A 12,561-nucleotide genomic window follows, 5' to 3' on the forward strand; every position below is an offset into this window, starting at 1 on the left:
CTGTAAATTCTTTGTTCCACTCCGTTCGCTTGTGATTTAACCTATATTCTTTGACCACGTGAGTGTTATTTGTTCATGAAGTTGGCGTTCCTTGAATGTTTTGGCCTTTTAAGGTTACGACATATTTTAATGAAGTGTTCGAGTTTTTGTGCTATAACTTCGTGCTTAGCAGTTCCCTGTATTCCTTGGACTAATTACATTGTGTGTGTGTTTTTTTACCATGCACATGTTCTTTGTTCACGAGGTTGGCGTCGTGTTCATTTAATGGTTTAAGACTTTGGGTTCTTTGACATGTTTTAATGACGTGTTTGACTGCCTTGAGTGTTTGTTATATTTTTATGTGACATTCAGTGATCTAGGTTTCTTTCGATGTTTCAGTAGATATCGAGACATTTATTCTCGGACATTTTCATACGCTATATTCCTATTGTAGGATTCATAAATAAATCCAACAGAAAACAGTACTTCCAGACATTTAAAGAATCATATTCTTTTGATTTTCCATGCAACTAAAATCAAGAAAGGTAGAAAAATGTGCCTTTTACACAGTATGTGGGTGTAATATTAATATTGCACATGGTGGAAGAATCAATTTAAGTAATCATCTGAAGTGCGGTAAACACGTAAGTTAGGTTAAATCGTAGGAAGATAACAAAAAAATCAACACCTTATTTTGCCAAGTCTAAAAACGTTGACAGTGACGTAATTAGGGCCGAGTGTCTGTTTACTTCCTTTTTGGTGGAACACAATGTGCCCTTAAGTGCAGCTGATCATGCTGGTGCTTTATTTAAGATGATGTTTCCCACATCAGAAGTTGCAAAGAAATATAGCTGTGGTCGCACTAAAACGACGTGCATTGTAAATAAAATGGCAAAAATTGCATCATCTGAAGTTGTTAAGTTCCTTCAGAATGGACCATTTTCTTTGGCAACAGATAGAAGCAATGATACGAATGCCAAGTTGTATCCTATTGTTGTTACATTATATGATATTCCGCGGGGGAAAGTAGTGAGCAATGTGATATCTATATCAGTGTTAGACAGGGACTCAACAGGGCAAAACATAGGTAACCTGATGTTATCACAGCTGAATTCTCATAACATACTACTTGAAAAGTGTGTGGCTTTCTGCTCCAACAATGCTCCTGTTATAATAGGTCACAATAATGGGGTTTCAACAGTTCTGAAGGAAGCTCAACCAGGTATTGCCATCATAGGTTGCATTTATCACCTGATTAATATAGCAGGTGGAAAAGGTGCTGGAAGATTACCACTTAAAGTGGATGAGATCCTTGATATATTTTATTTCTTAGAGAAGAGTGTGAAAAGAAAAGAATGCTTTCAGAAATTTCAGAACTTGCACAATAAAGAGGCAAAGAAAATTCTGAAACATGTATGTACTAGATGGTTATCTTTAGGCAGATGTTTGGATAGACTATTGGACCAGTGGAATCTGCTTCTTTCTTTCTTTCTTTCTTTCTTTCTTTCTTTCTTTCTTTCTTTCTTTCTTTCTTTCTTTCTTTCTTTCTTTTTTCAAGGAGGAAGTAATATTGTGTACCCAAAACATTTCCACAAGCTTGACATCCTTCAGAATACCTAGAGTTGAACAAAGTGGACCCAAAGAGTATCAGAAGAGGAGTATTCTTGCTTCTGCTCTACACATGCCCCTAAAAGAATAGCATATTCTTCTAAATCTGACAAACCCATCCTAAAAAGTAAGACTTCTGCTACAACACATGAGAAAAAATTGTTTGAAGTTGAGTACAACTTGATTCAAATTCAAAGAAGTGATGATGAGTTAGGTATTGGCATTCAGACTTCAAACATAGTGAATGATTTCCAGGATACAGATAAATCCCTCTTCTTTTCTTTTCATCAGCGAGAAACTACTTTTGTACTGCCTGTGACTACATCATAACATGTTTCCACTCAAAGATGATGTGTTAAAGCATGCTCAAGTTACTAGGTTAGACAAAATTGAAGATGCACAGTTTTCTTCCATTTTTTTCTTAGAAAATTTTCCTATCATTTATGCAAGGAAAGCCTCCGTGGCTCAGACGGCAGCACGTCGGCCTCTCACCGCTGGATACCGTGGTTCAAATCCCAGTGACTCCATGTGAGATTTGTGCTGGACAAAGCGGAGGCGGGACAGGTTTTTCTCCGGGTACTCCGGTTTTCCCTGTCATCTTTCATTCCAGCAACACACTCTATTATCATTTCATAGCATTTATCACTCATTAATAAAATCACCTTGGGAGTGGCGACCCCATTGTAATAACAGCCTATATAAGTTTCATTCATTACATCCCTGACCCGGTCAATGACTGGAAAACAGGTTGTAGGTTTTTCATTATGCAAGGAAGAGAATGAAACTACAGATAAGGTAGTGAATGAGCTCTTCAGGTAGATGACACTTTGGCTGCAAATCAAGATGCTGCAAATGATTCCAGTTGGGCACAAATACCAAGAATTTGTGGAGCCGATGGACTTCTTAAGTATAACTGAATTTCTAGATTAATGCTCTCTACTCTCACCATACCCCATAGAAATGCAGAATGTGAACTTTTCAGCCTTGTGAAGAAAAATAGAACAGAGTTCAGATCATCCATGACCAATGAATCTCTGTAGTCTATTTCTATTTTGAAGACCAGGAGTTCTGGTCCCTGTTATGACAAAACATTTTCTTAACACTTTTTGCAGGAAGCTAAAATGGCCATAACTATGACTTTCAAGTCTAACTAGCATGTGATTTGCAGTGTGTATTATATTATTTCTTGCCTGTGTTACGTTAAACAAGTTTTATTGTGTAAAGCCTTTTTCAATTATCGCATATTTGCTTAATTTATCAAGGAAGTCCTGTTACGTATGCTCCAAACCAATATTCACCATGCTTGCTGTTGTTTAACATGGATTTCTTCTTGATTGTTATGTTCATTTACAAATCACTGGCCTATGATGTAAGTAGATATAATTTCATTGAAGTATCCTGTGTAAAGCATGAATTATTGTATTTTGTAGCCCAGAAGTATTAATGTTTTCCTCAGGCTGGGGCATGTCGAAAATTGGTAATTTTTTTTGTCGCGCGTGAGTTTTACTTATAGCCCTTTTCGAATGTTGACAGGTATGAGTATAGCAAATGGTGTGCATTAAGAACTCACGGTAAGGGAGCCATCCTCTATCAGGAATACACAGCGGCTAACCGTTGGATCAATACCCTAAATGGACTCTCTGTATCCGAGTGGAAAGACGCACTGAAAATGCAATACAACGTGTTTCCTGTATGGGCCCTCCCTGGACTTAGCCGGGATGGAGTCCACTGCAGACACTGCAGTGGGCCTGAAACCCTAGTTTATGTTCTTGGCTCATGTCCACGGGGGAACTTGCTTAGGAATGTTAGGCACAACAGAATAAGATCTAGAATTGCAGCAGCATTCTCCCAGAAATGTTACGAGGTACATGCAGAGGTGCCATGTGTTGCTGATGGTAGAAGCAACTGAAGAACAGATATAATCGCAGTTGACCAAGAGAAAGACTTTGCATATATTCTGGACCCCACCATTAGATGCTAGGTCGACTCAAGTCAGCCAGCAGAGGTGGATGCGGAGAAGCGAGCCATCTATGAACCAGCCATCAGCTACAACATCTCCTGTATAATGGTTATAGTTAGCCATCTTGGCTATTAAAGGCTCCACACAGATTGTTAGAAATCATCTCTATAGTACTGCATATGAGAGGGATTAACTCCAGAATACTCTTCATGGTTGCACATACAGTACATTCAGTATTCAAATGTTATGGTATACTTTGTCAGATTTAGACAGCCTTATCATTGTAGGAAGTACAAATAAATAAATTAACTCGTTAACACTGACCTCCATATGTCTTATAGACTTCCTTTCTTCGCATGCTGCCATCCTCCATGCATGGTATATACCCTTGAAGGCCTAAATTCATTTTGTTCTAGCTTGTAAAGTTTTAATAAAGTTGTCAAGATGGAAATGGTTATTTTTGAAGCTGAAGGTTTCTGCTGTCCTTCTATGTACGAATCAGCTCAAATCAGTGTTTCTTCTTTTCTTCCTGTAGAGTTTGAAATACAGTTGAAGTCCGTTATAGCGAGAAGTCATAACGGCGAAAAATTTACTCGCTATAACGGATTGTCGTTATATCCGATTTTTGTATAAAAGTCGGAAAACCCTTCATGCACTTTAAAATTGGTATGAAATGGCAATCAGTTCGTCAAAACTTGCGTTTCCGTAGATGATATCCACACTATGGCTTACTTGTTTGTTTTGTAATCCGATACTACGTGAAAGTGTATGTTTAATTTCATTCTGAAAAAAATATAGTACCGTATATCTCCGAATCCAAGATGAACCCCACTTTTTCCTTCAAAAAATTTAAATCAGGCTCAAAAAGAAGATTGTAAAATCATATGAATGCCTTGTTGTACAGTAGGCCTACGCATTTTTAGACTATTTTTAGACTCCGAAAATTGACTTTCGTCATGCTGTATTTCTTTATTTTTGGCGGCTACACAATTATTCTTTATTTCCGCGGATTTAAGGACCATTAACTTAACATTGGCATCATAATACCGAAGAGAACTCATTGAAAACTTTCCGGCAATACCTATTCCATGCGTCTCTACAATACAACGATCCATCAGGAAATTATTCTTGCTGTGTATGAAACTGTTACTTTTACGCAGCGTCAGATATAACCGGCTGCCGCTACATGCACGTCTCGCTTGTCGGGTTCGGCCAAATTCAGCGGCTAGCGATGTATTGGCCTAATCGCGAACGTTGAAAGTCAACGAACGAGTTTATTGCGCCACGGTATGGCCATTCCGCCCTTGCTTTTTCGTGCACATACCTCACAATTTCATCTTCAACTTCTTTAAAGCGGCCTTGTTGCGGACCACTGAATGTATTTTTGGTACAGTACGCATTTTTTAGCTCTTTGTCTTCACGCTAATGCCAAATATTGGCTTTAGTTAGGCCTATGCTGTATTTTCTTGCGGCTGCACAATTATTCTACATTTCCGAGTGTTTAATAAACATTAACTTATAATTGGCATCATAATATCAAATAGAACCCGTTGAAAATTTGCCGGCAATACCTTTCCCACGTATCTTTACAATACGACTATCCATCACAAAAAATATTCCTGCTGTCTATAAACCTTAATTTTACTAAGCGTCAAGTACAATAGACGCGTTATGACTCTGCCGCTGAGTAGCCATGGTTTTTATAAGAATTCGAAGGGTCGCATGCCTTGATGCCATTCTGCAGATTTGAGAAACACACAGGCTCTGTACAACCGGATGTCGCGGCTAGCGATGTGTAGTAAAGAGGCGATCGTTTATTGTCAACGAGTTCTGTGCCCATGTGAAAAGAAGCAGCGTGGTTACCGCGGTAGTTGCCAGTGGTATCCATTAACTTACTGTTAGGCCGCGAATGGAACACCCCTTGAGTTTTCGCATGAGATTCTGGGAAAAAAAGTCTTGGATTCGGAGAAATACGGTATCACTACAGAGATTTCTGTGGCAAACACCTCAGCTTTCTTCTTCAAACAGCGTCACCTAACCTAACCGTATATGTAGCTTATCATGAAAATATATTTGAAACGCATGTAGAGAAATAACCTCCTCGTGAAAATTTTACATGTAAATAGCTGTAACTAGACGCGAGAAGATATGAAATATCCTCTGAAATCAGTGATGTACTCTGCCATATCTTGAGGTGTATCACATTCTTACTTAATATCCGTATATAACATTAAAATTAAGATATCGTTTACTTCAGTCTTTATTTTTATCGAGTTAACAACTGCTATTGGCCACGTTATTTACGCATTTATTACGAAAACGTGTTTTTCTCTTTCATTTAGAATTTTCTTTAGAGAACATCAATCAATGGGTATTACTAATAAACTCCAACATCGCCTTTGAATGTCAACGAGAGAGCTCGCAAATGCACAAAGTGAGAAAACTATACCGTACCGAAGATGATCGATAGCATTTTGTTGCAAATGTTTCAGTTTTCTTATTCAAACAGCGTCACGTATCCTAACTTAACCGTACTATACGTATGATGAAAACACACTTCAAGCGCCAGTAGAGAAACTATACCTTTCTCGCTAAAAATTTTCATATTAGCCTTTCCGTAATTTAACCAGATGCGACAAAATATAAACCAACCTCTGAAATCAATTAAGCACTCTGCCATATCTTAGGTTCCAGAATGGGTAAAAAAAAAATAATAATAAGTACATAAATGCAATGTAAATTTTAATCTTATACCAGTTGTATAGTATCATTTGAAGTAATTCCACATACTGTATATCAGTTGACTATATTTGTAAGTAGTGCAGGATATATTATAAGTAGAATTTTGTAAACAATATAAATTTATTAAGGATGAGCTGTGTGTTTAATAGAAAAAATTGTTAGCGTAAATTGTATAATATTGTATTATAGGAAAATTTTCTTCTCTTGTTAATTTAATATTCAGTGTCTAGTGTACCATTTGCCACCGAGGTAGACACCTCATTTGCAAATAAAGAGAATTTGATTTGATTCGATTCTTACTTAATTGCAGTAGTTAGCCTCAAAATTAAGCGGTCGTTTAGTCAGCCTTAATTTTAACGAGTTAACAACCGTTATCGGACACATTATTTACGTATTTATTACGAAAATATGTTCTCTTTCATTTCGAATTTTCTTTACGGAACAACTGTCTACGGATATTCCTAATCATTGTATCGACTAGGTGGAAAATAAATAAATACTTAATTGTGAATCTATTGAAGTGCGATACGGACCATGAAGCTGATTTTATGTAATCATCGCCTTCGAATGTCGACGAGAGAAATCGCTAGTGCACATAGTGAGGAAACGATGCCGAAGGTAATCGATCGCATGCAATATCATCGCTGGGGTGCATAAATATCAGTAACGGAAAAATCGCGCGCACTTAATCGCTCGTAATAACGGATGCGCCAGTGATAGGGTTCTCGCTGTAACCGAAGGACGATACACAGTTTAATATAGGAATTTTGAAGGGACAGAAAAATGTTGCCGCTATAACGGAGTTCTCGTTATATGCCGTACTCGCTATAGCGGACTTCTATTGTAGTCTGATATATTTCCGCTTGAGAACATATAGACTTAAATTTCTGCTGCATTTAGCGGATGTATGTATCACATTCTGCTGATATGCATGTTGACACGATCTGGTGATGATTCATATAATTCTTTCAACACCTTGAAACCACTTAATTGAAACCGGTACTCTGATAATGTATTTTTAATGTAAATACATACACTAACAATTGAATTAAATATTGATTAGGTTGAAAATCCCAATCTATAATTGTGACTGTTATACTATCAATACTGACATGAAAATAATAACTACCGGGTGAGTTGGCCGTGCGCGTAGAGGCGCGCGGCTGTGAGCTTGCATCCGGGAGATAGTAGGTTCGAATCCCACTATCGGCAGCCCTGAAGATGGTTTTCCGTGATTTCCCATTTTCACACCAGGCATCTGCTGGGGCTGTACCTTAATTAAGGCCACGGCCGCTTCCTTCCAACTCCTAGGCCTTTCCTATCCCATCGTCGCCGTAAGACCTATCTGTGTCGGTGCGACGTAAAGCCCCTAGAAAAAAAAAAATAATAATAATAATAACTTACCTCTTCATGTGTCGGTGCAACATTAAAAAACAAACTCTTAAGACTCTTAATTAGCTCCCTATCACTTCGAGATACGATATTGTATGGCATGGTGTAGTTTGAATGAAAGTGAAGTAATTAAGTTAGAACAAATCAGACGATAACATCACTACACCAGACTGAACTGAGTGAAGTAAGAGTGTACGCATAACACAAGAAATGGGACCGCATGGTGCACGCGACCAAGTAACGGATGATGAAACATGCCCAAGTACATGCCCTCTTTCTCATGAACTAATCGTCCATTATCCTAGAATTTATGCTAAATAAATCTTTACACTATTGTTTCCAGTTGTTCTGCTCAAAGTTTCCGAGTCCATGATTACCCTAATTTTTATTGCATTGTGAAACAACCCACGCAAGAGAGATTGCTGCAATTTTTTAGCACTCGCACCTGAATCACCACCATCCGCTGGGTAATGCGACATTCAAATGGTCTGCATCACTGAGGGGTTAAGGCTGTTCGAATTCTCGATGACTCTCTGCTGCTTCATGTCGTCCACATCCGGTTGATTTCTGCCTTCTCCACCTACAGTACCCTAGCAGGGAGGTGGTGGGGTGAGTGGGTGCCGAATTGGCGTGGTGTCGCCAGTGTTGATGTGATGTTACACTCTGTCCGTCCTTCCATAGCCGCCTCGTGTGGCAGTGAAGATGTCCTGGAACTCATGGATTAATTCATTTTACTCCCTGAGCTGTTCCACCTGCAGATGGTTCTGGATGTCAGAAATAATCTTCCAGAGATTGTCTGATCCTTCATCTGCTTCCAGGGTCTGTAAATCTTAGTCGTCCACTGGCCCTACACAGGTGACTGGCTCATATGTCCCAAGCTCTGTCCTACAGGGTATTCTCTGATCCCGCTACATCAAATTTAATGTCCCTCTAGCCATACAGTCACCATCACTTCACTGTTAGCAGGTATCACCTCTTCACTAGAAAGCATTTATCATGCTACCTTTGTACTTGAGGTTGCATTCCTGAGCATTTGAACATTTTCTTGTTGTTGAGACACAACACATCATCCCACTTTAACAGTTGCCTCATATGTCCATAGCACATCTAGGCCCAGAATGACCTCGTCTGCGATGGCAGCGACGAAGGCCCAGACTCGTAGGCCGTGGGGTCCCAGCCTCACTGAGTAGTGCATCCTTGAGGACAGGAATAGTGTCTCCCAAAGCCATTCGCACCATGTAGGGGTGGCTGGGCTTCCTCTCTGGCTGTCCCTCGATGCTGTCTGGCTTGGCAGTGGTTAAAGCCGCCCCTGTATGAATTGTGACCCGGCACGATCTGTTCCTGAGCCACACGTTGGCAGTCAAGCTATTCAAATATTTAAATACAAAAGTTACCTAAAGGTAAAGATCTGTAAAATAAGTAAAGACATAGCTTATCTAAAAGAATGTCTAAAACTAAAGTTGGTCCCTAGATTTTTGAGACATATTCAGAGGAAAGGCTTATCTGCTCCTAACATAACCAAAACCCAAAATAGAACCAATGAAATCTGGCTCAAGCACAAAATCAAAGCATTCTATAGAAAGAAGTCCCATTTAAATTTACAGTTATACAAGATACACTTAGCAATATCTCAACACATATCCCAAGTAGAATGGAGTTCCTTTCAACTGCATGTAGATTACAAGTTAAATGATACCTTAAGCAGGAAACAAATCACTTTAGATATTAAAAAAACTTGTTTACTTAAAAGAATGGTTCATATTTGTGGGTTACTGTACCTAGTAAGTGGTTCTGAGAGTCGGGATACCAGTTGCTATGGAATGGGAGTAGGCATCTCGGACATATTCTGAGTCATAGCCCTCCTTGTGCTAAGGTGGCTAGGACTATACAATTCACCGGTGGTCCATAACCCGTTAGAGGAGAGATCCTCACTTGGACTATGTGCAAGTAGGGCAGCATCCTGCTTCATGAATTTACCGAGCTCAGAACACTTTAAGCAAGCCTCAGACCTATGGGAGTAATGGAGTCCCACTCCCATTTGACAGGCGAGGGACTCCTTGGAAACAACTTGGCGAACGAAATGGAATTCGATGGGGAGCTATCAATATTAATGGGGCTTATGGAAGAAAAAAGGTAGAACTGGCTGAGTCAGCAAAGAGGATGCATCTGGATGTGCTAGGAGTAAGTGATATTCGGGTAAGGGGAGATAATGAGGAAGAGAGAGGAGATTATAAAGTGTACTTGACGGGTGTTAGAAAGGGAAGGGCAGAGTCTGGGGTAGGGCTCTTTATCAGGAATACCATTGCACGCAACATAGTTTCTGTTAGGCACGTAAATGAGCGAAAGATGTGGGTAGATTTGTCAGTGGGAGGAATTAGGACAAGAATTGTGTCCGTGTATTCACCATGTGAGGGTGCAGATGAGGATGAAGTTGACAAGTTTTATGAAGCATTGAGTGACATCGTGGTCAGGGTCAACAGCAAGGATAGAATAGTGCTAATGCGATTTCAATGCGAGAGTTGGGAATAGAACTGAATGATACGAAAGGGTGATTGGTAAATGTGGGGAAGATATGGAAGCTAATGGGAATGGGAAGCATTTGCTGGAATTCTGTGCTAGTATGGGTTTAGCTGTTACGAATACATTCTTCAAGCATAAAGCAATTCACCGCTACACATGGGAGGCTAGGGGTACCAGATCCATAATAAACTATATCTTAACAGACTTTGAATTCGGGAAATCTGTTAGGAATGTACGAGTTTTTCGCGCATTTTTCGAGGATACAGACCACTATCTGATCTGTAGTGAACTATCTCTAGGTCTAGGGTAGAGAAAGTGAAATCTGTCTGCAAACGAATAAGGGTAGAAAATCTCCAGGACGAGGAAATTAGACAGAAGTACATGGATATGATTAGTGAGAAGTTTCGAACAGTAGACAGTAAGCAGGTTCAGGATATAGAAAGTGAATGGGTGGCATACAGGGATGCTGTAGTAGAAACAGCAAGGGAATGCCTAGGAACAACTGTGTGTAAAGATGGGAAAAGGCGAACATCTTGGTGTAATGATGAAGTGAGAGCAGCCTGTAAATGTAAAAAGAAGGCTTATCAGAAATAGCTCCAAACAAGGGCCAAAGCAGACAGGGATTTGTACGTAGATGAAAGAAACAGAGCGAAACAAATAGTTGTTGAATCCAAAAAGAAGTCATGTGGAGATTTTGGTAATAACCTGGAAAGGCTAAGTCATGCAGCAGGGAAACCTTTCTGGACAGTAATAAAGAATCTTAGGAAGGGAGGGAAAAAGGAAATGAACAGTGTTTTGAGTAATTCAGGTGAACTCATAATAGATCCCAGGGAATCACTGGAGAGGTGGAGGGAATATTTTGAACATCTTCTCAATGTAAAAGGAAATCATCATGGTGCCAAGCTCATGGGGAGGAGGAAAAGGATGTTGGTGAAATTATGCTTGAGGAAGTGGAAAGGATAGTAAATAAACTCCATTGTCATAAGGCAGCAGGAATAGATGAAATTAGACCTGAAATGGTGAAGTATAGTGGGAAGGCAGGGATGAAATGGCTTCATTGATTAGTAAAATTAGCGTGGAGTGTTGGTAAGGTACCTTCAGATTGGACAAAAGCAGTAATTGCACCTATCTATAAGCAAGGGAACAGGAAGGATTGCAACAACTATCGAGGTATCTCATTGATTAGTATACCAGGCAAAGTATTCACTGGCATATTGGAAGGGAGAGTGCGATCAGTCGTTGAGAGGAAGTTGGTTGATAACCAGTGTGGTTTCAGACCACAGAGAGGCTGTCAGGATCAGATTTTCAGTATGCACCAGGTAATTGAAAAATGCTACGAGAGGAATAGGCAGTTGTGTTTATGTTTCGTAGATCTAGAGAAAGCATATGACAGGGTACCGAGGGAAAAGATGTTCGCCATACTGGGGGACTATGGAATTAAAGGTAGATTATTAAAATCAATCAAAGACATTTATGTTGACAATTGGGTTTCAGTGAGAATTGATGGTAGAATGAGTTCTTGGTTAAGGGTACTTACAGGGGTTAGGCAAGGCTGTAATCTTTCACCTTTGCTGTTCGTAGTTTACATGGATCATCTGCTGAAAGGTATAAAATGGCAGGGAGGGATTCAGTTAGGTGGAAATGTAGTAAGCAGTTTGGCCTATACTGACGACTTGGTCTTAATGGCAGACTGTGCCAAAAGCCTGCAGTCTAATATCTTGGAAATAGGTGCAATGAGTATGGTGTGAAAATTATTAGGTAAGAAATTCAACAGAATTGAATGTCAGATTGGTGATACAAAGCTAGAACAGGTCGATAATTTCAAGTATTTAGGTTGTGTGTTCTCCCAGGATGGTAATATAGTAAGTGAGATTCAATCAAGGTGTAGTAAAGCTAATGCAGTGAGCTCGCAGTTGTGATCAGCAGTATTCTGTAAGAAGGAGTCAGTTCCCAGACAAAACTATCTTTACATCGGTCTGTTTTCAGACCAACTTTGCTTTACGGGAGCGAAAGTTGGGTGGACTCAGGATATCTTATTCATAAGTTAGAAGTAACAGACATGTAAGTAGCAAGAATGATAGCTGGTACAAACAGGTGGGAACAATGGCAGAATGAGGAGATGAAGGCTAATTTAGGAATGAACTCGATGGATGAAGTTGTTCGCATAAACCGGCTTTGGTGGTGGGGTCATGTGAGGTAAATGAAGGAGGATAGGTTACCTAGGAGAATAATGGACTCTGCTATGGAGGGTAAGGGAAGTAGAAGTAGACCATGACAACGATGGTTAGACTCAGTTTCTAATGATTTAAGGATAAGAGGTATAGAACTAAATGAGGCCACAACACTAGTTGCAAATCGAG

At 39.6% G+C, this 12,561-nt stretch overlaps 1 protein-coding gene across 1 annotated transcript in view; it reads left to right on the plus strand.

Moving 5' to 3' along the window:
* The window catches only part of LOC136884187 (protein phosphatase 1 regulatory subunit 21), a 179,924-nt gene that overhangs the window by 144,367 nt on the left and 22,996 nt on the right, over positions 1-12,561 (plus strand). The window lies entirely within an intron of this gene.

This window comes from Anabrus simplex, chromosome 1 (genome assembly GCF_040414725.1).
Source record: "Anabrus simplex isolate iqAnaSimp1 chromosome 1, ASM4041472v1, whole genome shotgun sequence".
Taxonomy (NCBI): Eukaryota; Metazoa; Arthropoda; class Insecta; order Orthoptera; family Tettigoniidae; genus Anabrus; species Anabrus simplex.